The sequence below is a fragment of the Lagenorhynchus albirostris genome, chromosome 6, assembly GCF_949774975.1.
Source record: "Lagenorhynchus albirostris chromosome 6, mLagAlb1.1, whole genome shotgun sequence".
NCBI classification, from domain to species: Eukaryota; Metazoa; Chordata; class Mammalia; order Artiodactyla; family Delphinidae; genus Lagenorhynchus; species Lagenorhynchus albirostris.
This window is the reverse complement of record NC_083100.1, coordinates 42,315,636-42,341,713: the sequence shown is the minus strand read 5'-3', so window position 1 is coordinate 42,341,713 and position 26,078 is coordinate 42,315,636. Positions and strand designations below refer to the sequence as shown.

At 36.5% G+C, this 26,078-nt stretch overlaps 1 protein-coding gene across 1 annotated transcript in view; it reads right to left on the bottom strand.

Annotated features, from left to right (window-relative positions):
• The window catches only part of TMEFF2 (transmembrane protein with EGF like and two follistatin like domains 2), a 249,255-nt gene that overhangs the window by 90,416 nt on the left and 132,761 nt on the right, over nt 1-26,078 (bottom strand). The gene's annotated exons all lie outside the window — the stretch shown is intronic.

Here is a 26,078-nt window from a genome sequence, read left to right as displayed (position 1 = left end):
GCTAGGACTTCCAAAACTATGTTGAATAATAGTGGTGAGAGTGGATATCCTTGTCTTGTTCCTGATCTTAGTGGAAATGCTTTCAGTTTTTCACCATTGAGAACGATGTTTGCTGTGGGTTTGTCATATATGGCATTTATTTTGTTGAAGTAGGTTCCCTCTATGCCCACTTTCTGCAGAGTTTTTATCATAAATGGGTGTTGAATTTTGTCAAAAGCTTTTTCTGCATCTATTGAGATGATCATATGGTTTTTCTTCTTCAGTTTGTTAATATGGTGTATCACATTGATTGATTTGCGTATATTGAAGAATCTTCGCATCTCTGGGATAAATCCCACTTGGTCATGGTGTATGATCCTTTTAATATGTTGTTTCATTCTGTTTGCTGGTATTTTGTTGAGGACTTTTGCAACTATATTCATCAGTGATATTGGTCTGTAATTTTCTTTTTTTGTAGTATCTTTGTCTGGTTTTGGTATCAGGGTGATGGTGGCCTCATAGAATGAGTTTGGGAGTGTTCCTTCCTCTGCAATTTTTTGGAAGAGTTTGAGAAGGATGGGTGTTAGCTCTTCTCTAAATGTGTGATAGAATTTACCTGTGAAGCCATCTGGTCCCGGACTTTTGTTTGCTGGAAGACTTTAATTACAGTTTCAATTTCATTACTTGTGATTGGTCTGTTCATATTTTCTATTTCTTCCTGGTTCAGTCTTGGAAGGTTATACCTTTCTAAGAATTTGTCCACTTCTTCCAGGTTGTCCATTTTTATTGGCATAGAGTTGCTTGTAGTAGTCTCTTAGGATGCTGTGTATTTTTGCGGTGTCTGCTTTAACTTCTCATTTTTCATTTCTAATTTTATTGATTTGAGTCCTCTCCCTCTTTTTCTTGATGAGTCTGGCTAATGGTTTATCAATTTTGTTTATCTTCTCAAAGAACCAGCTTTTAGTTTTATTGATCTTTGCTATTGTTTTCTTTGTTTCTATTTCATTTATTTCTGCTCTGATCTTTATGATTTCTTTCCTTCTGCTAACTTTGGGTTTTGTTTGTTCTTCTTTCTCTAGTTCCTTTAGGTGTAAGGTTAGATTGTTTATTTGAGAGTTTTCTTGTTTCTTGAGGTAGGCTTGTATAGCTATAAACTTCCCTCTTACAACTGCTTTTGCTGCGTCCCATAGGTTTTGGATTGTCGTGTTTTCATTGTCATTTGTCTCTAGGTATTTTTTGATTTCCTCTTTGATTTCTTCAGTGATCCCTTGGTTATTTAATAACATATTTTTTAGCCTCCATGTGTTTGTGTTTTTTACGGTTTTTTCCCTGTAATTCATTTCTAATCTCATAGCGTTGTGGTCAGAAAAGATGCTTGATATGATTTCAATTTTTTTAAATTTACTGAGTCTTGATTTGTGACCCAAGATGTGATCTATCCTGGAGAATGTTCCGTGTACACTTGAGAAGAAAGTGTAACCTGCTGTTTTGGGATGGAATGTCCTATAAATATCAATTAAATCTATCTGGTCTATTGTGTCATTTAAAGCTTCTGTTTCCTTATTTATTTTCATTTTGGGTGATCTGTCTATTGGTGTAAGTGGGGTGGTAAAGTCCTCCACTATTACTGTTACTGTCAATTTTCTCTTTTATATCTGTTAGCAGTTGCCTTATGTATTGAGGTGCTCCTGTGTTGGGTGCATATATATTTATAATTGTTATATCTTCTTGGATTGATCCCTTGATCATTATGTAGTGTCGTTCCTTGTCTCTTGTAACATCCTTTATTTTAAAGTGAATTTTATCTGATATGAGTATTGTTACTCCACCTTTGTTTTGATTTCCTTTTGCATGGAATATCTTTTTCCATCCCCTTAATTTCAGTCTGTATGTGTCCCTAGGTCTGAAGTGGGTCTCTTGTAGACAGCATATATGGGTCTTGTTTTTGTGTCCATTCAGCAAGTCTGTGTCTTTTGGTTTTAGTATTTAATCCATTCATGTTTAAGGTAATTATCAATATGTATGTTCCTATGACCATTTTCTTAATTGTTTTGGGTTCGTTTTTGTAGGTCCTTTTCTTCTCTTGTGTTTCCCACTTAGAGAAGTTCCTTTAGCATTTTTTATAGAGCTGGTTTGGTGGTGCTGAATACTCTTAGCTTTTGCTTGCCTTTAAAGCTTTTGATTTCTCCATCGAATCTGAATGAGATCCTTGCCGGGTAGAGTAATCTTGGTTGTAGGATCTTCCCTTCCATCATTTTAAGTATATCATGCCACTCCCTTCTGCCTTGTAGAGTTTCTGCTGAGAAATCAGCTGTTAACCTTATGGGAGTTCTCTTGTATGTTATTTGTCGTTTTTCCCTTGCTGCTTTCAATAATTTTTCTTTGTCTTTAGTTTTTGCCAATTTGATTACTATGTATCTCGGTGTGTTTCTCCTTGGGTTTATCCTGTATGGGAGTCACTGCACTTCCTAGACTTGGGTGGCTATTTCCTTTCCCATGTTAGGGAAATTTTTGACTATAATCTCTTCAAATATTTTCTCTGGTCTTTTCTCTCCCTCTTCTCCTTCTTGGACCCCTATAATGTGAATGTTGTTGTGTTTAATGTTGTCCCAGAGGTCTCTTAGGCTGTCTTTATTTCTTTTCATTCTTTTTTCTTTATTCTGTTCCACAGCAGTGAATTCCACCATTCAGTCTTCCAGGTCACTTATCCGTTCTTCTGCTTCAGTTATTCTGCTATTGATTCCTTCTAGTGTAGTTTTCATTTCAGTTATGGTTCATCTCTCTTTGTTTGTTCTTTAATTCTTCTAGGTCTTTGTTGAACATTTCTTGCATCTTCTCAATCTTTGCCTCCCTTCTTTTTCCGAGGTCCTGGATCATCTTCACCATCATTATTCTGAATTCTTTTTCTGGAAGGTTGCCCATCTCCACTTCATTTAGTTGTTTTTCTGGGGTTTTATCTTGTTCCTTCATCTGGTACATAGCCCTCTGCCTTTTCATCTTGTCTATCTTTCTGTGAATGTGGGTTTTGTTCCAGAGGCTGCAGGATTGTATTTCTTCTTGCTTCTGCTGTCTGCCCTCTGGTGGATGAGACTATCTTAGAGGCTTGTGTAAGTTTCCTGATGGGAGGGACTGGTGGTGGGTAGAGCTGACTGTTGCTCTTGTGGGGTAGAGCTCAATAAAACTTTAATTCTCTTGACTGCTGATGGGTGGGGCTGGGTTCCCTCCCTGTTGGTTGTTTGTCATCAGGCAACCCAACTCTGCAGCCTACCTGGGCTGTTTGGTGGGGCTAATGACAGACTCTGGTAGGGCTCACACCAAGGAGTGCTTCCCAGAACTTCTGCTTCCAGTGTCCTTGTCCCCATGGTGAGCCATAGCCACTCCCTGCCTCTGCAGGAGACCCTCCAACACTAGCAGGTAGGTCTGGTTCAGTCTCCTATGGAGTCACTGCTCCTTCCCTCTGGGTCCTGATGCGCACACTACTTTGTGTGTGCCCTCCAAGCATGAAGTCTCTGTTTCCCCCAGTCCTGTCAAAGTCCTGCAATCAAATCCCACTAGGCTTCAAAGTTTGATTCTCTAGGAATTCCTCCTCCCGTCGCCGGACCCCCAGGTTGGGAAGTTGAGGCTTATTTAAACAGATGCTTTGGAGACGTAAGAAGAATTTCTGAGATAAGCTAGGACACATCTTACAGGTCACCAACAATGAGAGAACGAGTGACATTCCTCCAAATCACAGTATCAGCAATAAATTATAATATAGGCAAGAGAAACACTTTTGAGATACAAGTTTTTAAATAAGAAATTCAAAGAAAACTGAGGTTAATGACAATAGTTATTATGTATCTTCCACACACCCTCATATAATAGATGTTCAAATTCTCCTTATATGGACGAGAACGTGGAGACTCAGATAGGTTAAGGAACTTGCTGAGGGCCACACAGGAGTAAATGGCAGCACCAAAATTTAAGGCAGTCTGACTTCAGCATCTGCTCTGAGCTCTTAATTAGATGGCTTTTAAGCACAAGAGACCTTCGTTCAGGTTTGTTTTACACAGTCTATGCTGTTTCAAGACATGAAGCTGCCTCATTACATAAATCTGTCCATATACTTGTCCATCCATCCATCCATCTATCAAAGCATGTCTTTGTCTATTAAAATATGATCAGCAGGATTTGAATTCTTTGTTCAAGGCTGATGAGTAAAGTGAGAATGATGTGTTAGACTCTGACTGATACAGTGTGATCAACACACATGTGATTTAGGTACAATTCAATGGCAAATTGAGCATCTGCCCTGGTGGGCCTTTTTGTTAGGCAGTGAGAATTCTCTTCTTGTGAAAGGAATTTGCTAACAGAATGAGTTTTACTAGTTTGTTCCGCTTTCCTCTTTTAAAAAGAAGAAAAAAGTTTTCTTTTTTAAAAACATGATTTTGAGATTTCAAAATAAGAACTGATAAATGTTTCTTATTTAAAGTCTACAATGAATCTTAGAATTCCATCTAAAATATGAAAAACACTATCTCAAATACAGTTTTAAGTATAATTCCTCAAATCTAAAATTAGGTCACTACAAGTAGTCAAAGATTGAGCTAAAAAAGACATTCATTTCCTTGCCCTTTCACCCTCCTCCTCATCCCTCCATGGGAAAAAAAAAATCACTAGTATGTTGCACATTGCACATCTCTTTTCCTTTTACTAGTCCCTATATTTGTAGGCATCATATGGAAAATCAACTCCTGCTTTATTCTTGTAAGCTTGGTTTTATCTTCCTAAATATATCCTTCTTGTCAGAAGCCAATCAAGCATTTTGTTCTCCCTGTTTATAAATTGTTCTACTTTATACTTTTGGTTCTGATTATCTCTGTTTCCTTTCTCGCCTTTGTCGTAGGCACTGTGGAACTGGAGATCTGGAAGCCCCACTAGCTGTCCTCTCAACTTTTTGATCCTCAGGTAAGTCAACCTAACTCATGTTAGCTGTGAAGAGGAGGCAAGGAAAGTGACACAGCCAGCACTCAGAGAGCTGACCAGAGGCCCTGAAGGAGATGGCTTATCCTACTTTTCACTGGGTGAAGCATGGATGAGTGGGTGAGCTCACCTGCAGCTGCGTTTCCAGGGCCACGCTGTTGCAAGGCCTTTGAGGATAAGCAGGTTAGAAGCTTGGTCAATGTCTTAGTCATGGGTTTAGTCAATGGGCTGCTTTAACAAGAATACCATAAACTGGGTGGCTTATAACAACAGAAATTTATTTCTCATAGCTCTGGAGGCTGGGAGGTCCCACATCGTGGCCGCAGCAGATTTGGTATCTGGTGAGAGCCACTTTCTCATGGACGGCCGTCTTTTTGCTATAATGTCACATAGCAGAAGGGGTGCACTAGCTCTCTATGGTCTCTGATTAGGACACCAATCCCATTCTTGAGGGCTTCACCCTTATGATCTAATCATTTCCAAAGACCTCTTAACACCATCATCACCTTGGGGTTTCAACATATGAATTTTGCAGGGGGATGCAAACATTCAGACTATAGCAGTCAGTTATCATTTGCCAACCTGTGTCTCTGCCTTGTTTAATAACTCAGTTTCTCCACTACTTGTGATCAAGAGTCTTTCTCACTCCAAATCTATCTTTTCTCACTGATGTTGGATTCATCAGTTATGGTACGATGTTATGCTGCAGCAACAAACAACCTTTACATCTCAGTGGCTTAAAACAACAGAGATCTATTTCTTATTCATGCTACGTGTCACCCAAGGACCCAGGATGATGAAGCAGGCGCCTACTTGAACAGTGCCAGTTACTGTGCCAGAAAGAGGAAAGAACACTGCAGAGTCGTGTATTGGCAATCAAATATTCAGCCCCAGGTCAGGGTCTTGAACTAGTTACATGAGCTTCCCCAACTTCAAGGGAGCCAAAAGTACAATCTGTAATGTAGACCTATTTCCCTTACTCTGGAGGTGGGAAATCAGAAATGTTCAGTGAGCAGCAGGGCAGTAATTTTATCTTTTAATTAAACAAATAGAGGATAGCAGTTCTTCAGGGTTTTTTTTCCCCCCTTTGGTCTCTTTCTAATTTATTGTCTCTTAATTAAAATATCCTAATATCTTTCTATTTTCCATTACTTAGTTTGCCCTTTCTTTCCAGTCTCATGTTATTTTCAGTAATTATTTTGTGTCCTTTTGCCCAGCAATCTAACTTTTTGCTGCCCAGTGTCTATTCTCATTCCTCAGCCCCAAATCCATTTTCTTTATTAGATTCCTCTGAACTCCTGCAGCTCTTTTTGTCTGTACCACACAACTTAACCTTTAATTATTTGCCTACTGGGCATTGCAATTGGTTCTGCCTTTTGTCAGCTGAAACAGAACATAACTTTCTCTCACCACCTCCCTCCCCTACTCCAAATTGACTCTACCTCCCAACCCCTATTTCCAAAGTTGTTCCATTATTCTTCCCAGCACTCAGCCTCAAAATCTTCATTTCTCTCTGACTCTTTTTCTAATGTCTTGCTTCTCATAATTGTGCAGTTGCCAAATGCTTCCCCATGCACCCATTGTGCTCGTGTGGATCAAATGACATAGTGAAAGTGAGAAGCATGTTGCAGGCTCTACGTCAAGGGGATAGTGCTCTCTCTTCCTTTAACTACTTTTCATTCCCTCCTTCATTTATTTATTCATCATTTATTTATGCATGCACTTATACTGGACCTAAGTGCTTCCTTGGAACTGTGCTTGTTCCCGAGGGAGCCACAAATTAAATATAAGTCTCTGCTCTCCAGGAGGCTACTTTCTGGTTGAAGAAATCTCGTATCCATATTTCTGGGGTAACTAGGTACTGATAGGATTGAAACGAGGGAAAATGCTCTGAGATCTGGAGAAGGGGGCAATGATGATGTTCTGGAAGGGTCTAGTAAGCCTCCAGCAGATGGCAGATGACTAAATCAATTACTCGCAGATGAAAACATCTGGAGGCCTCTCAGCATACTTAGAATAAAAACAGCTCACTCCATTAAAGGTTACTAGAATCTTCATGATCAAGGACCTTTTCAATTTCATCTAAGGCTTTCTTATATTTTGGGCTCTAGCCACACTAATCTTCTGCCAGTTCCTTCAGCACACCAAGCTTGTCAGCATTATTGTGTCTTTGGACCAGAGGTTCTCTGCTCAGAATTCCTTTTCTACAGATCTTTGTATGGCTGGTCCTTGCTTGCTGTTTGACTCCAATGGCAATCCTCAGAGAGGCATTTCCTAAATACCCGATCTTAAATAGCATCCCCCTTTCCCAGGACGTTGTTGTTCAGAACTCTTGTATTTTTTTTTAAAAAAAACTTATCTGGAAGCGTCTTACTTGCTCACTTGTTTATTTCTATATCACCTATCTCCCCCTCCTCTTCTCAGGATGTCTATGTCACCATCTTGAACCAGAACCTCCCCAGGATGTAAGCTCTTTGCAGGTGTGGACCTGGTCTGTGTTATACACTGTATCGCCAAGGCTGAGACAGAGCGTGACACATCACATGTACTAACTAAATATACACTGCTACTGTACAGCTTCCTTGGCTCCAATCTTTCTCTCTTTTAGCAACAATTACCAAACTTCATTACTGGGTTCTTTCTCCTTAATGCTCCTTTGACTGTGTAACGTGTTCTGGCCAGAAGGACCTATGTAGAAGGGAGGAATGCCACTTCCAAGACTGGCCGATAAAAACTCCCATGTATGATCATTCCTTCTCTTTTGTTTTCTATTAAGTAAATGAATAGGACCTTAATGATTTAGGGAATGTCAGGCCCATGATATGGAAAGAGATATGGTTCCTAACAAACCATGTGTAAGATTACCTGATTAGGAACACTTGCCTTGAACTGTGATGAGAACAAGAAATAAATGTGTGTGTGTGTGTGTGTGTGTGCGCGCGCATGTGTTATACCTCTGAAAATTTAGCATTTATCTGTTTTAACATTTAGTGTTACTTATCCTAATGTACTTGACAACTAAGTCTTCAATCATTTGGTTACAGGTACCTTTCTAGCTCTTCAGGTACTACACACATTCTCAGTCATAAGCTATTCCTTTCTTTAACTACCTTAATTCTACCTTAATATCTTCCCTCTAGTGTTAAACAAAGAAAGTGCATGGACCTTGGAATTACCTTAGAAAAATCTGAGGTTGAATTCAAGAATTGCCCCTACCTAGCAACATACACTTGTCATGTTATTAACCTCCCCAAAACCAGTTCCATCCTGTGTATAAATGGAGGAAAATAATACCTAGCTCACCACACTGTTGTGAAGAATGAAATAAGATGGTGTACTTGACTTCCATGCTAATTAAACATGCCTTTCTTTATCTGTTTCCCCTTCTCTATACCTGTAAAACTCCTCTGAGTCTTGTAAGTTCTCCACTGTTCCCCAAGTTGGCCTCTGGGTTCAAAGCTTGACTTTGACCCTTGCTAGACAAGTAAACTTAGACAAGTTACTTAACACCTTTGTACCTAAGTTCCAGCCTATTTAAACCTGGAATCATCCTAGTACCTAACTTTTAGTGTTCCAGTTAATGTTAAATGAATTAATGAATGCGAAACCCTTGGAGGAGAGCAGGGCACAAAGTAAGTGTTCACTAGTGCTTAGTGGTTATTTTAAAATTATTCTTTCAAAACTCGAACCTAATTATCCCAGCTCATGCTGACACTGCTCTTCTCTATAGTAAAGATACTTGTGTCCATTGTATTACTTCCCATTAAAAAGAAAATCTTCTTGACTAGTAACTTTGCAGGCTATAGTTTTCAATATCCATAGTTCTCTACAATGATCCTAACATCCAATGTTAGGCAGCACAAATAGAATTAAACTAAATTCCATTTTAAAAAATGCATGCTGCAACCAAAAGACATAGACTGGCTGAATGGATACAAAAACAAGACCTGTATATATGCTGGCTAAAAGAGACCCACTTCAGACCTAGAGACACATACAGACTGAAAGTGAGGGGATGGAAAAAGATATTCCATGCAAATGGAAATCAAAAGAAAGCTGGAGTAGCAATTCTCATATCAGACAAAATAGACTTTAAAGCAAAGACTATTACAAGAGACAAAGAAGGACACTACATAATGATCAAGGGATCAATCCAAGAAGATATAACAATTGTAAATATTTATGCACCCAACATAGGAGCACCTCAACACACAAGGCAAATACTAACAGCCATAAAAGGGGAAATCGAGGGTAACACAATCATAGTAGGGGACTTTAACACCCCACTTTCACCAATGGACAGATCATCCAAAATGAAAATAAATAAGGAAACACAAGCTTTAAATGATACATTAAACAAGATGGACTTAATTGATATTTATAGGACAGTCCATCCCAAAACAACAGAATACACTTTCTTCTCAAGTGTTCATGGAACATTCTCCAGGATAGATCATATCTTGGGTTGCAAGTCAAGCCTTGGTAAATTTAAGAAAATTGAAATCGTACCAAGTATCTTTTCTGAGCACCATGCTATGAGACTAGATATCAATTACAGGAAAAAATCTGTAAAAATACAAACGCATGGAGGCTAAACAATACACTACTTAATAATGAAGGGATCACTGAAAAAAATCGAAGAGGAAATCAAAAAATACCTAGAAACAAATGACAATGAAAACACGACGACCCAAAACCTACGGGATGCAGCGAAAGTGGTTCTAAGAGGGACGTTCATAGCAATACACTCCTACCTCAAGAAACAAGAAACATCTCAAATAAACAACCTAACCTTACACCTAAAGCAATTAGAGAAAGAAGAACAAAAAACTCCCAAAGTTAGCAGAAGGGAAGAAATCGTAAAGATCAGATCAGAAATAAATGAAAAAGAAATGAAGTAAACGATAGCAAAATTAGTAAAACTAAAAGCTGGTTCTTTGAGAAGATAAACAAAATTGATAAACCATTAGGCAGACTCATCAAGAAAAAAAGGGAGAAGACTCAAATCAATAGAATTAGAAATGAAAAAGGGGAAGTAACAACTGACACTGCAGAAATACAAAGGATCATGTGAGATTACTACAAGCGACTATATGCCAATAAAATGGACAACCGGGAAGAAATGGACAAATTATGAGAAATACACAACCTTCCGAGACTGAACCAGGAAGAAATAGAAAATATGAACCAATCACAAGCACTGAAATTGAAACTGTGATTAAAAATTTTCCAGCAAACAAAAGCCAAGGACCAGATGGCTTCACAGGTGAATTATATCAAACATTAAGAGAAGAGCTAACACCTATCATTCTCAAACTCTTCCAAAATATAGCAGAGGGAGGAACACTCCCAAACTCACTGTACGAGGCCACCATCACCCTGATACCAAAACCAGACAAAGATGTCACAAAAAAAGAAAACTACAGGCCAATATCACTGATGAACATAGATGCAAAAATCCTCAACAAAATACTAGCAAACACAATCCAGCAGCACATTAAAAGGATCAGACACCATGATCAAATGGGGTTTATCCCAGGAATGCAAGGATTCTTCAATACATGCAAATCAATCAAAGTGATACACCATATTAAAAAATAGAAGGAGAAATCCATATGATCATCTCAATAGATGCAGAGAAAGCTTTTGAAAAAATTCAACACCCATTTATGATAAAAACCCTCCAGAAAGTAGACACAGAGGGAACTTTCCTCAACATAATAAAGGCCATATGTGACAAACCCACAGCCAACATCATCCTCAATGGTGAAAAACAGAAACGATTTCCACTAAGATCAGGAAAAAGACAAGGTTGCCCACTCTTACCTGTATTATTCAACATAATTTTGGAAGTTTTAGCCACAGCAATCAGAGAAGAAAAAGAAAAGGAATCCAAATTGGAAAAGAAGAAGTAAAGCTGTCAATGTTTGCAGATGACATGATTCTATACATAGAGAATCCTAAAGATGCTACCAGAAAACTACTAGAGCTAATCAATGAATTTGGTAAAGTAGCAGGATACAAAATCAATGCATAGAAATCTCTGGCATTCCTATACACTAATGATGAAAAATCTGAGAGTGAAATCAAGAAAACACTCCCATTTACCATTGCAATAAAAAGAATAAAATATCTAGGAATAAACCTACCTAAGGAGACAAAAGACCTGTATGCAGAAAATTATAAGACACTGATGAAAGAAATTAAAGACGATACAAATAGATGGAGAGATATACCATGTTCTTGGATTGGAAGAATCAACATTGTGAAAATGACTATACTACACAAAGCAATCTAAAGATTCAATGCAATCCTATCAAACTACCACTGGCATTTTTCACAGAACTAGAACAAAAAGTTTCACAATTTGTATGGAAACACAAAAGACCCCGAATAGCCAAAGCAACCTTGAGAAAGAAAAACGGAGCTGGAGGAATCAGGCTCCCTGAATTCAGACTATACTACAAAGCTACAGTAATCAAGACAGTAGGGTACTGGCACAAAAACAGAAATATAGATCAATGGAACAGGAGAGAAAGCCCAGAGATAAACTGACGCACATATGGTGATCTTACCTTTGATAAAGGAGGCAAGAATATACAATGGAGAAAATACAGCCTCTTCAATAAGTAGTGCCAGGAAAACTGGACAGCTACATGTAAAAGAATGAAATTAGAACACTCCCTAACACCACCCACAAAAATAAACTCAAAATGGATTAAGGACATAAATGTAAGGCCAGACACTATCAAACTCTTAGAGGAAAACATAGGCAGAACACTCTATGACATAAATCACAGCAAGATCCTTTTTGACCCTCCTCCTAGAGAAATGGAAATAAAAACAAAAATAAACACATGGGACCTAATGAAACTCAAAAGCTTTTGCACAGCGAAGGAAACCATAAACAAGACAAAAATACAACCCTCAGAATAGGAGAAAATATTTGCAAATGAAGCAACTGACAGAGGATTAATCTCCAAAATTTACATGCAGCTCAGTATCAAAAAAACAAACAACCCAATCCAAAAATGGGCGGAAGACCCAAATAGACATTTCTCCAAGGAAGATATACAGATTGCCAAGAAACACATGAAAGAATGCTCAACATCATTAATCATCAGAGAAATGCATATCAAAGCTACAATGCGATATCATCTCACACCGGTCAGAATGGCCATCATCAAAAAATCTACAAACAATAAATGCTGGAGAGGGTGTGGAGAAAAGGGAACCCTCATACACTGTTGGTGGGAATGTAAATTGATACAGCCACTATGGAGAACAGTATGGAGGTTCCTTAAAAAACTACAAATAGAACTACCATATGACCCAGCAATCCCACTACTGGGCATATACCCTGAGAAAACCATAATTCAAAAACAGTTATGTACCACAATGTTCATTGCAGCTCTATTTACAATAGCCAGGCCATGGAAGCAACCTAAGTGTCCATCGACAGATGAATGGATAAAGAAGATGTGGCACATATGTACAATGGAATATTGCTCAGCCATAAAAAGAAACGAAATTCAGTTATTTGTAGTGAGGTGGATTGACCTAGAGTCTGTCATACAGAGTGAAGTAAGTCAGAAAGAGAAAAACAAATACTGTATGCTAACACATAGATACGGAATCTAAAAAAAAAGAAAATATGGTCATGAAGAACCTAGGGGCAAGACGGGAATAAAGACAGACCTACTAGAGAATGGACTTGAGGATACGGGGAGGGGGAAGGGTAAGCTGGGACAAAGAGAGTGGTAGTGTATATATGGACATATATACACTACCAAATGTAAAATAGCTAGTGGGAAGCATTCGCATAGCACAGGGAGATCAGCTTGATGCTTTGTGACCAGCCAGAAGGGTGGGATAGGGAGGGTGTGAGGGAGGGAGACGCAAGAGGGAAGAGATATGGGGATATATGTGTATGTATAACTGATTCACCTTGTTATAAAGCAGAAACTAACACACCATTGTAAAGCAATTATACTTCAATAAAAACGTTAAAAAAAGAAGAAAAGAAAATGCGAGCCTACTGACCCTGTGCACTGTACTTTATTACAATGTGTTGTTTCATCCTTAGTGCAAAGATTTTTTTCTCTTTTAACACTACGGTACAAAATATTAATTTGAAACTATACTTTGATTTGGGACAAACAAAATTTGGGGAAAAAAGGTGCAATCAATGAATAAGTGGGTTAAAATTCCCAGAAGCTTGATTATACTAATAAAGGGCTACAAATCCCATTATGAAGATTTAAAAAATATATAGTCAAATATATCTAGCAAATTATTGGTTTTATATTGATTATCTGAGGAAAAATAGAAAAAGCAGAATTGATAGTAGGAAGTCTTATAAGCAACTGTATATCTTAAGTCACATTTCGTATTCTAAACCCATAATCATAATTGTTAGGCTTTATATTATGATATATTGCTATTGTTTTGCATATTTTTATCTTTGCTTCTCATTTCTACTTATAATCTTTTAACTAAATATGATCAAAGGTAGAATATTTGTCATAAAAATCTGATCAATGTTCTCCCACTTGGCATGAACTTGTGTAACAACCACATCTTTTATTCTTAATTAATAGTAAAATAAAGTATTTACAGAAAACAATGATATAAGGAAATGACACTTTATTGTCACAAACCAAGTCATCTGATTTCCAATTTTTTCATAAATGGCTTATAGTAAATCAGAGAATTGTTCAAGAAACACTCTTCTAGGACCATCTGAAGACCTGGCACTCTTCCTTTCTCTGCTGCTTGAACAAATGATTTTTCTCTCAACAACTGCTTAGTTTTGTTATCTGTACTTGGGAACTATAATTCTAGAAACTCATATGAAATATTTTAGGAATTCTGCCTAATCTCTGCCTGAGATAATAATTAAGAGAAAAAGACTAACAGACACATTGGCCATCGATCTTGTTTTAACCCTGCACCGAATCAGATACCATAACAATAACATATCTGGATATCATTATTCAGGTCTTACAGAGAATCACGTCTACAGATATAATCTCACAACTTTAGAATTTTATCATTAATATATTACATTAAGATCCAATATAAGTAATTTTGTATAATTTATAAGGGAGTTATCAAGGATGTTGTATTTTATTTTGTTCAAAATGTTATTAAAGTCATGGAGTATAAATCCTTGTGGAGTTCAGAACTTCTTAAACTATCTTTTGATGAACTAGTATCTTTTCTAATTACATCATGAGAATTATTCTTTTTGTTCCTTACCTTGAATCAGGGATACTCAGAAATATGGTTTTAGCATATTCTCTTAGTTTGATTTTTCTTTAAAATTACTTTTTCTATCCTACTTTTCTCCTTCTTTCTTCTCCTCAACATTGTTTTATTATTAAATTCTTGAATTTTTTCTCTTATTTAAATAACTTCATTGTATTTCTACCTTTTGCCACCACTGATTCATATCCTTTGAAGAGCCTCCTGTTTTCTGAGCTTTCTAAAGAGATGATTAGCCAGTACGAAAATCTTATTTCTGCGTGAGGGTTAAAATACAGAGTTGTAAATGCTACCTTCTGGACACAATAGACCATCTTTTCTAATTTAAAACTGACAGTAAAAATTTTAGGTTGAAAAGGAAAGAGGAACAATGCCACTGGGGCCACTGGGGATGCTTGTGAAGTAGGTCTATATAGCTCACAGTAATTCTGTTCCTATCTTAGGTGATGTTTGGATTCAAAAGAACCATGGACATTATCTAGACCAACACCCTTATTTCCTATATTTTACCTATGAGAAAATGGAGTTTATTCTGGCATAAGGATATACATATACATCAATGGAATAAAATGAGAACTCAAAAATAAATGCGCACATACAGGGTCAATTGATTTTCTACAAGGGTGCCAAGAAAATTCAATGGAGAAAGGATAGTTTTTTCAATAAATGGTGTTGAAATAACTGATTATCTACAAGTAAAAAAATGATTCTTGACCCTTTCCTCCCTCCATATAAAAAATTAACTCAAAATGAATCAGAGACCTAAATATAAGAGCCAAAGCTCTCCCTTAGGAGAAAATATAGGAGTAAATCTTTTTGACCTTGGGTTAAGCAAAACCTTCCTAGTTGTGACACCAAAAACACAAGTGACGAAAGACAGACAAATTGAAATTCATCAAAATTAAAAACTTTTGTGTTTTGAAAGGTATCGCCACAAAAATGAAAAGACAACTCCACAGAATGGAGAAACTATTTTCATATCATATATATTTGGTAAGAGGCTTATACCTACAATTAAAAAAAAAACTCCTACAACTTAGTGATAAATACCTCAATTAAAAAATGGGTAAAAATCTGAAGAGATGTTTATCCAAAGACATACAAATGATCAGTAAGCACACTGAAAAGAGACTCAACACAATTAGCCATCTGGAAAATGTTAATCAAAACCACTATCAGAGACCACTTTATACCCACTTGGATTGTATTATTCAAAAAGATGGTAATAATAAGTGTTGGCAAGGATGTGGAGAAATTTGGATCCTCATACATTGCTGCTAGAAATATAAATGGTGCAGCCACTTTGGAAAACTGTCTGGTAGTGCCTCAAAAAGTTAATCATGAGGTTACCATTTAATCTAACAATTCTACTCCTAGGTATATACCAAGAGAAATAAAAACATATGTCCAAAATAAACTTGTACTTACACACATATACAAACACACAAATTTGTATACAAATGTTCATAACAGCATTATTTATCAGAACCCAAAATTGGAAATAACCCAAATGTTCATCAACTAACTGATAAATGCATAAACAAAATGTGGTATATCTACACAATTAAATACTTTTCATCAATCAAAAAATGAAATACTGATACATGATACAATGAACCTTGAAAATATTCTAAGTGAAAGAAGCCCAGTCACAAAGGACAACCTGTTGAATGATTCCATTTATATGAAATATTGGAATAAAGAAATCTATAGAGACATAAAGTAGATTAGTTGTTGCCTAAGGATGGAGGAGGGAAACTTGGGGAGGAAATGGGAAGGGGCTGCTAAAGTGTACAAGTTTCTTTTTGAAGTGATAAAAATATTATGAAATTGATTGTGTTGATGGGTGCACAACTTGGTGACTATACTAAAAACAATTGAATTGTATACTTTAAATGAATGAGTTTTATGTGAATTGTACTACAAAATGGCTATAAATCTATCTGTCATCTAATTATCTATGTAATCTAATTCGTCTATAGGAAGAAAAAAAAAAAAACAGAGACCAAGGGAAATGATGTGATTTTATCCAAGATGAGACCTCACTTCTCTGAACCCAGTGGTCTTTCCACTATGTCATACCAACTCTTTTCTCTCTCTCTTTTTAAAATCTCTCTTGGGTAGCTTTGATGAGGTAGTGGCATAAATCACTTGAGCCCTTCTCTTTACTACATGTTGATTACCCTTAACCTTTCAGGGGTTTCATGTATTTTTTTTTTTTTGGCCACACTGTGCAGCTTGTGGAATCTTAGTTCCCCAACCAGGGATCAAACACATGCCCCATGCAGTGGAAGCATGGAGTCCTAACCACTGGACTGCCAGGGAATTCCCAGGGGCTTCGTGTATTTATCTGTCAAATGAAGATAACATTACCTGCCCTAAGTACATCCTAGAGATATCAGAGGATCAAAGGAGAGGAGAAAGTAGGCTGAAAAGAATTAGGTTTTAATATGTTAGAAGGTTTCCCTTTTCATCTGGCTGTCCCTTAATGCCATGTGCATCTCAAAAGAGAAATATTTTCTCCAACAAAAGACAATTGTTAAAAGACTTATGAATTCAGTGTAAAACATACCATAACATATCTCCTAAGCATGTAATAATACACAAAAATGTCAGGTACAGATATACTGATCAATACAGGGCTTCTTTTAATGTATTTCCCCTCCCAAGTCTGACCATCCGATGTCACTGTAATGCAAGCATCTCTGTTGTATTCTCTTTTTCCCAAATCAACAAATCTTTTAGGGGAGGAAAAACATATTCAATTAAAATTAAACTGCATACTTCATTCAAATATAATATTTTTATTTCTTTGTCATAATTGATAATTTGATGTTATATTTGAATGTCTTAAAGTATCACCTTTATGTACATATCAATGTTTAAACAGAAATACATCACTAATTTCTGCTAAAGTGAAGATAATATTTTACTTCATTTCTTGCTTTTTACTCAATTGTTGCACACTTCTCCCTGATATACATCTTTTAATATCTGCTGATTATAGGCATTTATGACTACTTGGAACCGAGCATTGCTTTTATTACCCTGAATAATACAATTTTGATTATAGAAAGCTCATTTTAGGATGAGTTCAGAGAACAGAGTAAACTATTATGTAAAGACTTTGAAAAGACTGCAATGAATAAAAAAGAGCTGAGGTAAACAAACTTCAGAAGATCACTCGTCCCAAGTGCATGTCCTGAGTTCTTATGTTTCACTCAGAGCTTAGTAGTGAAGGGATGAATGGACCCACTCCTGATTAATTTTACTTTGCATTGGGGGGAAGCTAGAAAAAACAGATATTTGTTTCCTTTATTTATTTTCTTCTTTATACTATAATAAGCATTTAGTTCTTCAGCAGTATTGATTTTTTCAATTGGATGTTGCATATAATTTTACAATTTGTTCAATCACTTATTAGATATTACACATACTGCTTATAGGGGCATATTTCTGGAACAGACTGATGTGGGCTGCCGAGGACTGCTTGCTGATTTGTTGTTTAGATGAACCAACATATACAGTATATTACTATTTGGGAGTAAACCACTGAAGGCCAGGAGTGGTTTCTACCCAATTTAAAACACCTGTGGGTGGACAGTTTCTCAGTAAATAATGCTTATACCTCAGAAAGCTATTTATTATGAACGCTCTGGATACAGACAAAGGAAATGTTTTCAGTACACATACTGTCTAACCTCTTGGAGTTAACCAAGAAAAATGTCTAAGGTAGACTTAGAGGGGATTTAGGTTTTGGTAAATTCTTTAGATCGCAAATGTTAGGACACTGCCCTCAACTGCATGTGTCTTGAGAAAGGCAAAAATTTTGAAAGAATAATTAGAATTTGGGCCCACAGAAATTATGTTCAAATCTAAATATATTACTCATAAATTTGTTTAGCATTTGTAACAATCTCCAAGCACAACCTCAAGGTTAAGTAAAATTTTCAAGAGAGAGGCTTTGTTGATATATAAAATATGATTCGACTCATCAAAAATACATACACACACATGTGCATGTACACACACACATAGACAGGAGGAAAACACACCTCAAAATTTTATGGTAATTATCTTGGAATGGTGGGATGACATTGTAATATTTCTAGGCTTTTGAAATTTCTATGATAAACATGTGCAACTTTTATAATCAGAAAAAGCCACAGCAAATTCCATTTTAATGTAACCATTAAAACATACATTAGATTGGAAAATAAGAGGCTTGGCATTATATTTTTAAGTGTTAAATAAAAAGATATAGCAGAGCATTGTACTAAGATAGAGATTAAAATCCACTGGCATATGGGCCATATTTATTTGCCATTTAATTTGCTGATTCTTCCCTCTTTCTTTATATCTCATAATTTCTATTCTTGCAGCAAGAATATGCATTTGTAATAAACCTTCCTCTACCACTTGGAAAGGAGCATGTAGTCCATCCGCTATTCCCAAAGATACTAAGGAATGAAGTCCCACCTTTCTTAACAAATGGCTTACTGAGCAGTGCCCGTGCTCTTCTGGGTTCCCCAATGCTCCTCTGCCTTTTGCACAGCCCTTTGAAATATTGCTAGTAGTGGCACCAGCATTAAAGGAAGGGGGAGTATTATAATGGCCACTCTCCATGTTATGTGCCTCTTTTCTGGATAAAAATCTAAAGCCTATCACTAGTTATAAATATAAATAATGTTCATCCTGGTTCATAATCAGAGTTGCTATTGCCTTACTCAAAACAAGCAAATTGAAGTTGAAACAGCTCAAAGAACCAGGTTTTGGTGAAGATATGTCTCTTCTCTGCAACCTCATGGTTAATAACCTTCTCAACCTAATTGGGCACACATATAGTCATAAGGATATGCTCCATAGATAATAATTCAATACCTCTACAAAAAAACACATAAAACCCACACAGTCTGCCAAAAGTAAGGTGTATATATCTAATGGGAAAAAAATATTTCAAAGGACATCGTAGGTGATGTGAACCTGTTAGTGGTAGACTTTATCACAAAGAGGTTGTATTTTCTATTTCAACAACAAAAAAGTGTGAAATTCTGTACTGAATATATCCAACATGTTATACATGTATGATATACACCTAATGCATGCTACACACACACACACACATGCAGACACATAATTTATGTTATTAAACATATGAGAAGATACTGAGTGGTGGTTAAGAGCATGGTGTCTGGAGTCAGCCTGGCAGGGTTCAAATCCTAGCTCTTCCACTTACTCTTTGGCTTTGGGTGGTTTGCTTAACCTCTCTGTGTCTCCTTCCATGTAAAATGAGAATTATTAGTGTATCTAACTTCATAAGATTAGCAGGAGGATTAAATGGCTCCATGAATGTAAACAATACCATGGTACCTGCTGCATAGGAAACACATGCTTGTGAAAATTCTGTCATCTTTTGATGATCACAATGAGATTCATGTTTTTATCTCTGAGACTGGGATGTTATGTTGTGATGTTGGAACATGGAGCGTGTATTTCCTGGTTTTAAGGCACAGGAGTCTCTGACTCGGAATATACTAGAAACTGAGACTTAGAAAACTCAACACAAAATTGTCAGTGAGAGTTTGGTGAGTGAGCACCAGAAGTAAGGCAGGAGAAGCAGGGTATAGTCTACACAAGCAGGTAAAAGAGAAACAAGTAATGAAAACAGTTAAGTTAGTGGGAGAAATACAATCTATGCTTTGGAGTTTTGTTTCCTTTGTTCTGCCTTCAGGTAGTATTTCATTATTTTTATATAAAATCGAAGTTACCTGATTTCTAATGTCTGAGCTAAATAAAAATTGCAAAAACATATAAAACGTATTAAAGTTTTCCATACTTTATTCCTGTATTTTTTGATACTCTACACCAGATCCACATTTGCACCCATCACATCCTAATTAAGTTTCATTAATCATTGTGCGATAACTAGCACAGTTGAGGCATACATAATTACTGAGAAAAATTCAAAAGACTCTTCAGAACTTATGTGAAAATCCAATTCCTTTCTAAGTAAAGTAGCCCAGGACATAGAAGACCTGAGGTATGTCTTTGTTTGAAAGACCATGATTTATTTTCAAATTTCAGTTTTATTTAAAAAATCTTACTTTTCACAAAGCTCAACCCAAATTTGGAGGGTGGGTTAGTTGTATATTTTTTTGTTTGTCTCTTTTTGGAATGGCCTGCTGTGCATTTGAAGTGGCATCATTATTTATTCATCTTTCTAAGTAACACTTAAAGTGTTTAGATTCAGTTTGCAGACTTGGCTATTGGCAGAGGGAAGTCTGGGTCACAGACATGGCGTTTGTAGGCACAGACCATTGTACAGACCATGTTACAAATACTAGTCTTATTTATAATTGCACTTCTAAATTGTGTGAAATTTTTTAAAAGTACAAATTATTTTTTCTTGTTTAAGATAGGTGGATAAATACATAAAAGAAGGAAATAAAATCAAACTCAAATTTTTACATTAAGCCATAGATTTGCTAAAAATGTCAACATTTTTCTCTTGAAATTATGGGAGTGGGAAGAGGTGTGTTTCCCCAAATATACAGCAGAAGCTGTATATTGCCCTCTTCTCTGGAAAAAGTTTCTGGGCAAATGGAAGTATTAAAGGAAAGGGAGATGTCTTTACTCTTCAGACCCCATCTATACAAACAGACAATACTATGGCAGTTTTCACAGGCAACAACACTGTCTTCATGGTGAAGGAAAGGCAATTTGAGGGAGGCAGCATCTTAACTACGGGAGTCTTAGAACTGAGAAGGTTTTATCATAAAATCTACAACCCACCCAAACCTTAGATTTTCTGGACTAGACAGAACTATTTTCTGTTTGTGTGTGTGTGTGTTTTATTCTCTCCATGAGTAAACTCACATTAGAAGCCAGTCCAAATTATGGTAACCGCTTTTACAGTTCTAAGGCAAGACAGTAAAGGAAATCAATATAAAGAAAACACCGTAGGGGAAGACTGAATGAACGCGTAGTTCAGTAAAATTCTGTGACTAATGAGCATCTTCTTTAGAGCCCACATACAACCCCAAATGCTTTTCTTTTTACTTAGTAGAAAACAGTTGGAAACTTTCCAGTTGCAACACAATCTTTTTTGTTCAATTGTCGACCAGTAGTAGTTTTAAAAAGAAATCATTTCTAAATCTTAAGACTCAGAGGTGTCTTATTTTTCCCTATCAAACTCATAACCCAATACCGAAGTCAGCAGGACCTAATGCCTAATTTGCTTATATGTATGGTGAAATCTAGTGCCAAGGATCATCCTTGACCGTTGCCCCACTTCAAATATTCATGATTCTCTACAGTCCAAAAAGCATTAAAGGTGGGAATGATGCCAGCAACACACAGTCTTCCTAGTGACAAGGAGCCTTCTTAGATCAAAGGAGCAAGATGTTAAAAGACTTCAAACTAAACTGTCTTTGTAAGAGAGGCTCACAAAAGTAATGCCAAATCTCACACCCTGTTTCAGTTATGGAACATCAATGAAATAAAGGAAAAAATAGATGCTCATTCATTTTCTCTTCTGAACTCTTTTTACTGAACTACTTTGCTTTTCTCCTTTCTTACCATTGCAGTCAAACACTAGGATGTGATGCACTAAAACTGGAAAACATTATTAGTGCTTTCAAAGACAAAATGAATGACTACTGAGGAATTAATAGCATTTAAGCCAATATGATTTCGCTAATGGGGCCTAAGTGGCATGTTGAGAATAATACAAGAGCAAAGTTAAAATGGGCACAGGAGCTATAAAGCATACATATGAAGCAAATACACGTAATGATTTAAGTTGTCCCTTTATGTCATTTGTCACCCAGCTGCATCTGCTCTTACACCTGTGCTCCCTTCCTTGCTCTATCTTGATACCCTGGAAATGTTAGGCCTGCAGCCAACTTCATACCCAGTTATTTCTATGATCAGACCCAGCTATCAGCTTGCTCTTTTCTTATATTAAATCAAGTATCAACCCCAGGGCTCTGAACTACTTCTGACTGACAGGACTAACAGAAAGTTCTAGGATAATTACTTCTTAGGACTAGTTCCCAGTGCAAAGAGTTACTACTGACCTACTTTGGACTTACTGAAATAATTTATCAGGTAAGATAATTAAGGGAATATAAAGCTGTTTCTAAAACCAAGCAAGTATCAGAAATATTTGTTGAAATCATAAGTTAGTATTCCCAGTACTATCAGATGGGACTTTATTACTTTGCTATGAGTCAAATTTATTATGTTTGACTTAGAAGCCCTTCTTTTTCTTTATAAATTATAGTTGGCAGGAGGTATCTGAGAGTCTCTTTGATGTATAAATATATTAGTTTTGACCTTTTTTCAGTCTAGATATAAAGAGAAACTGTCTTTTAAGCCCTTCTTTTCTTTGCCTTTTAACCCTTTCCCCATAAATAGGCATGCATATCCCTTTGCACTGGTGTTCCAATTATTTTCGAGGTCCATCCTAAATAAAGAGATGCCTTGATATGAGAGTGGATATATCTGTGGTGTGGACCACTCACCATGTGGACTTTTAACTCTCTTTTGAAAGCATGATCCTTTCCTACACATAGGTAGATATCTATAACTGAAGAATCTTTTGTAGCAATGGTCTTTCTTTCCTTTTGAGAAAATCTGACCGGTTTCTTATTTCTACAGCCTTGATGTTCTCCATAAGAAGAAGAAAAAGGCAAGAGAAAAACCTTGAAATCATAGCACATAAGGGAGGAGCTTGTATAAGCTTATAAACCATCTGTTTTTCTCAAAATAAAGGCATTAAATTTTACGTTATTAGTATCATGGTTTATCAATGTCATCCTCTATTATTTTTTCTCCTTTTCCTCTACTCTCCTTACCCTTCCCCCATTTATTGTTTTTTCTTTCCCGTGTCCAATGTACCTTGCTTCTTGACTCAAAAACTCATCTAACTATGGAAACAAGATCAGCTGATTGTGTACTGGCTTTTTAATTCTAACAGAGGTTTACCTTCATCTAGAAAATACCAGAACATCTTTGAATAGCTAGATTTACCCCTTGTGGTAAAATGTAAAGTATTAATTTCTTAGGCTAGGGTTAAAGAAAAATCAGGAATCAATCTTTTACATTTGTTTCAATATTGCAGTTACAATAGTAACATTATTTCTCAGTACTACTTATCCACATCTTGTTATTATTTCATAATGTATGGTTGAGGAACTTGTATGCATAAAATTGTAGTTTAGTTAATGTCAAGGGAAAAAAATAAAACTAAACACTGACTTATACTCTTTGTTCCCACATAGCAAATGCAGTATTTTATGTTTGTGAGAGGACCTGGCCATGGTTTCATCTGGAATCAATAGCACATCAAGCTCCCCTGATTCAGTTGACTAGTACTAGAGTCAGATCCCTCCCCTATTGCTTCTTATCTTACTTTATAGCCTCTTTCATTCCATGACTATTTAATTTCATTTATTGCTTTATTCTTGTGTCCTTCAGCTGTTTCCAGTCTGCCCTTCATGGCCATAACTAAATACAGTGTGTAAACATGCAAAGGTATTTATGTAAATGAAAATCAATATGCTTATCATTTCAGCACCATTCCTTCTTGCTTACATTGGACATTTTAAGTACATTTTATTTGAACGCTAACAACTTTTCATTCTTGCCTGGGAAGTATAATGATCTTCTTGGCTCCCTGCCCCCTGCATCCCTCTAATCTTCACAGCTATGGCCACTTAGCCTCATCTGGAGGCTCAGCCTTATTCTGCATTTTGGAACTAATCTTGTCTCTAGGCTGGGGGCATACAAGATGTCCTAACCAAAAGCTAACGGATTCAGCAACCAGTCATCCTTGCTGCTGGCTTCATTCTGACCTTGTAATTTATTTCTGAGATCTAGGGGCTTGTCCCAGCCTTCTGTAGCCAAGGCTTGGCTTTGTACACCAGTTCTGGTAGGTGGGTATCTATCCAGTATCTGCCCCTGATTAGCTTTCCAATTTCTTGATGACTGAGGTTCTGCCTTATCCTTCTCCTTGCTCCCTTTGTAACCGAATTTCTTTTCCTAACTCCAGTACCCATGGCTGTTGAACCTTTCTGATGCCACTTACCTTGCCCAAGTCTCCTTATCCTGTATACCAGAGATCTGAACTTTTGCTAGAATACCAGGAGTGACACTGCTTGCCCGAACATTTTCCCATTGCCTGCTGCAAGCTTCTCTCTTGTCACCAGCTCTAACCCTGCAGGTCTTCAGTCACTGGATCTAAGCTGCCTGCAATCTGGCCATCTCATTTTTCCAGACATGACAGGAAAGAAATACTTTAATTGCATCTTTGGTTGAATTGTTATGCTAACATCCTCTAGTTACTTTCACCTCATATCTTCATCTTGGCCCTGCCACTTAAACATTTTAAAACTCAGTTTCCTCCTTGTAAAGTGATCATAATAGAATCTACTCTAGGGTATTTTGAAGATAACTGAGGAAAAAAAAAAGAATGCATACAAATAGACTAAGCTCATAGTAAGAAATCAGTCATTTTTATCTGCTATTATTGTCTCATTCCTTAAATCTTTGCAGTTGTAAAGTGAAACCATGTCACTTAAAGGTGATCATTAAAGAGTGGGGAATGGAAAATTCTTAAGAAAAAATTAGGGACCCATGTGAATTTTTAAAAAGTAAAATAGCTGACAGCAAGAAAATTTACAGCATTAAAAATAAAGTTGAGCTACAGATGTAGTCATCAGCAAACATTAAAACAAGATATTTTAAGGATACATTTCTTATCAATGTGTCTTAATATATAATGACTATGACTATACAGAGCCTTAAAGCATTTAGGGAGGAGAAAGATTCTCTGAGTCAGTCATTTATCTTAGAGCAGTATTTATACAACCATCTGGGGGAGTTTTAGACAAGTAAAGTTTTAAGCCCCACTTCTCTGAAATTCTGATTCATTAATTTTGACATGGAACTAAAGAATCGATGTGTTTTAAAAATTCCCAGCCAGGTTTGGGAACCATAAAGTTCATCAGCCATTAAGATGTCCAGGAGGTTCCTAAGAAAACATATGTCTGTTTACCTCAAGATGGTCAAACCAGTGCATACACTCCCTGACTTGACTCCTAGCTGACCATTGGTTAGAAATGTTTAACAGGTATGGAAATCCTACTGATATCTGCTTTTATTAATGGGTGGCTAGTTCACGTGGCTAGTCAATAGCAGTGTTTATTGTAAGTACCTAGTTAATTTACCCTAAGAATCTCAGTTTGCTCAGTTGGAATCCTCAATTTAATCTACATTCAAAAATATTCTAAAATGTTTTAAGTGCAGACTGTTTCATTCTTGCCAAAATTATCTTGCCTTAATTTTTTCTTTCTGTTTCTTAGATGAATTGCCCCCTCCACCCACAAAAGTCTGATGAAAATGATTGTGTTTTTCCTTCAACTTTACTGAGATATAATTGGCATATAACATTGCATAAGTTTAAGGTGTACAACGTGTTTGATACACTTATATATTGCAATTTGATCACCACCATAGTGTTAGCTAACACCTCCATCACCTCACATAATTACCAATATTTTGTGTGTGTGGTGAGAACATTTAAGATTTACTCCCTTACCCACTTTGATCAAAATGATTGTTAACTGCTCTAGTCAAACACAGTCTGCATATTGAAAAAAAAAAGAAAGGACACCTGGTTGTTTTTCTGAAGTTATGTGTGTAAAAGAAAAAGAGATAGAAAGAAAGAGAGTCTGCCTCTTTCCACTGTCATGCCGTACAAAGACCTTTGGGTTGCTCACTTTACGCATGAGATCAGGGTAGGACCAATACACGTGGCTGCCCTAGAAGACTAACATTTTGGGACCCATTCAAAATAATGAATATTA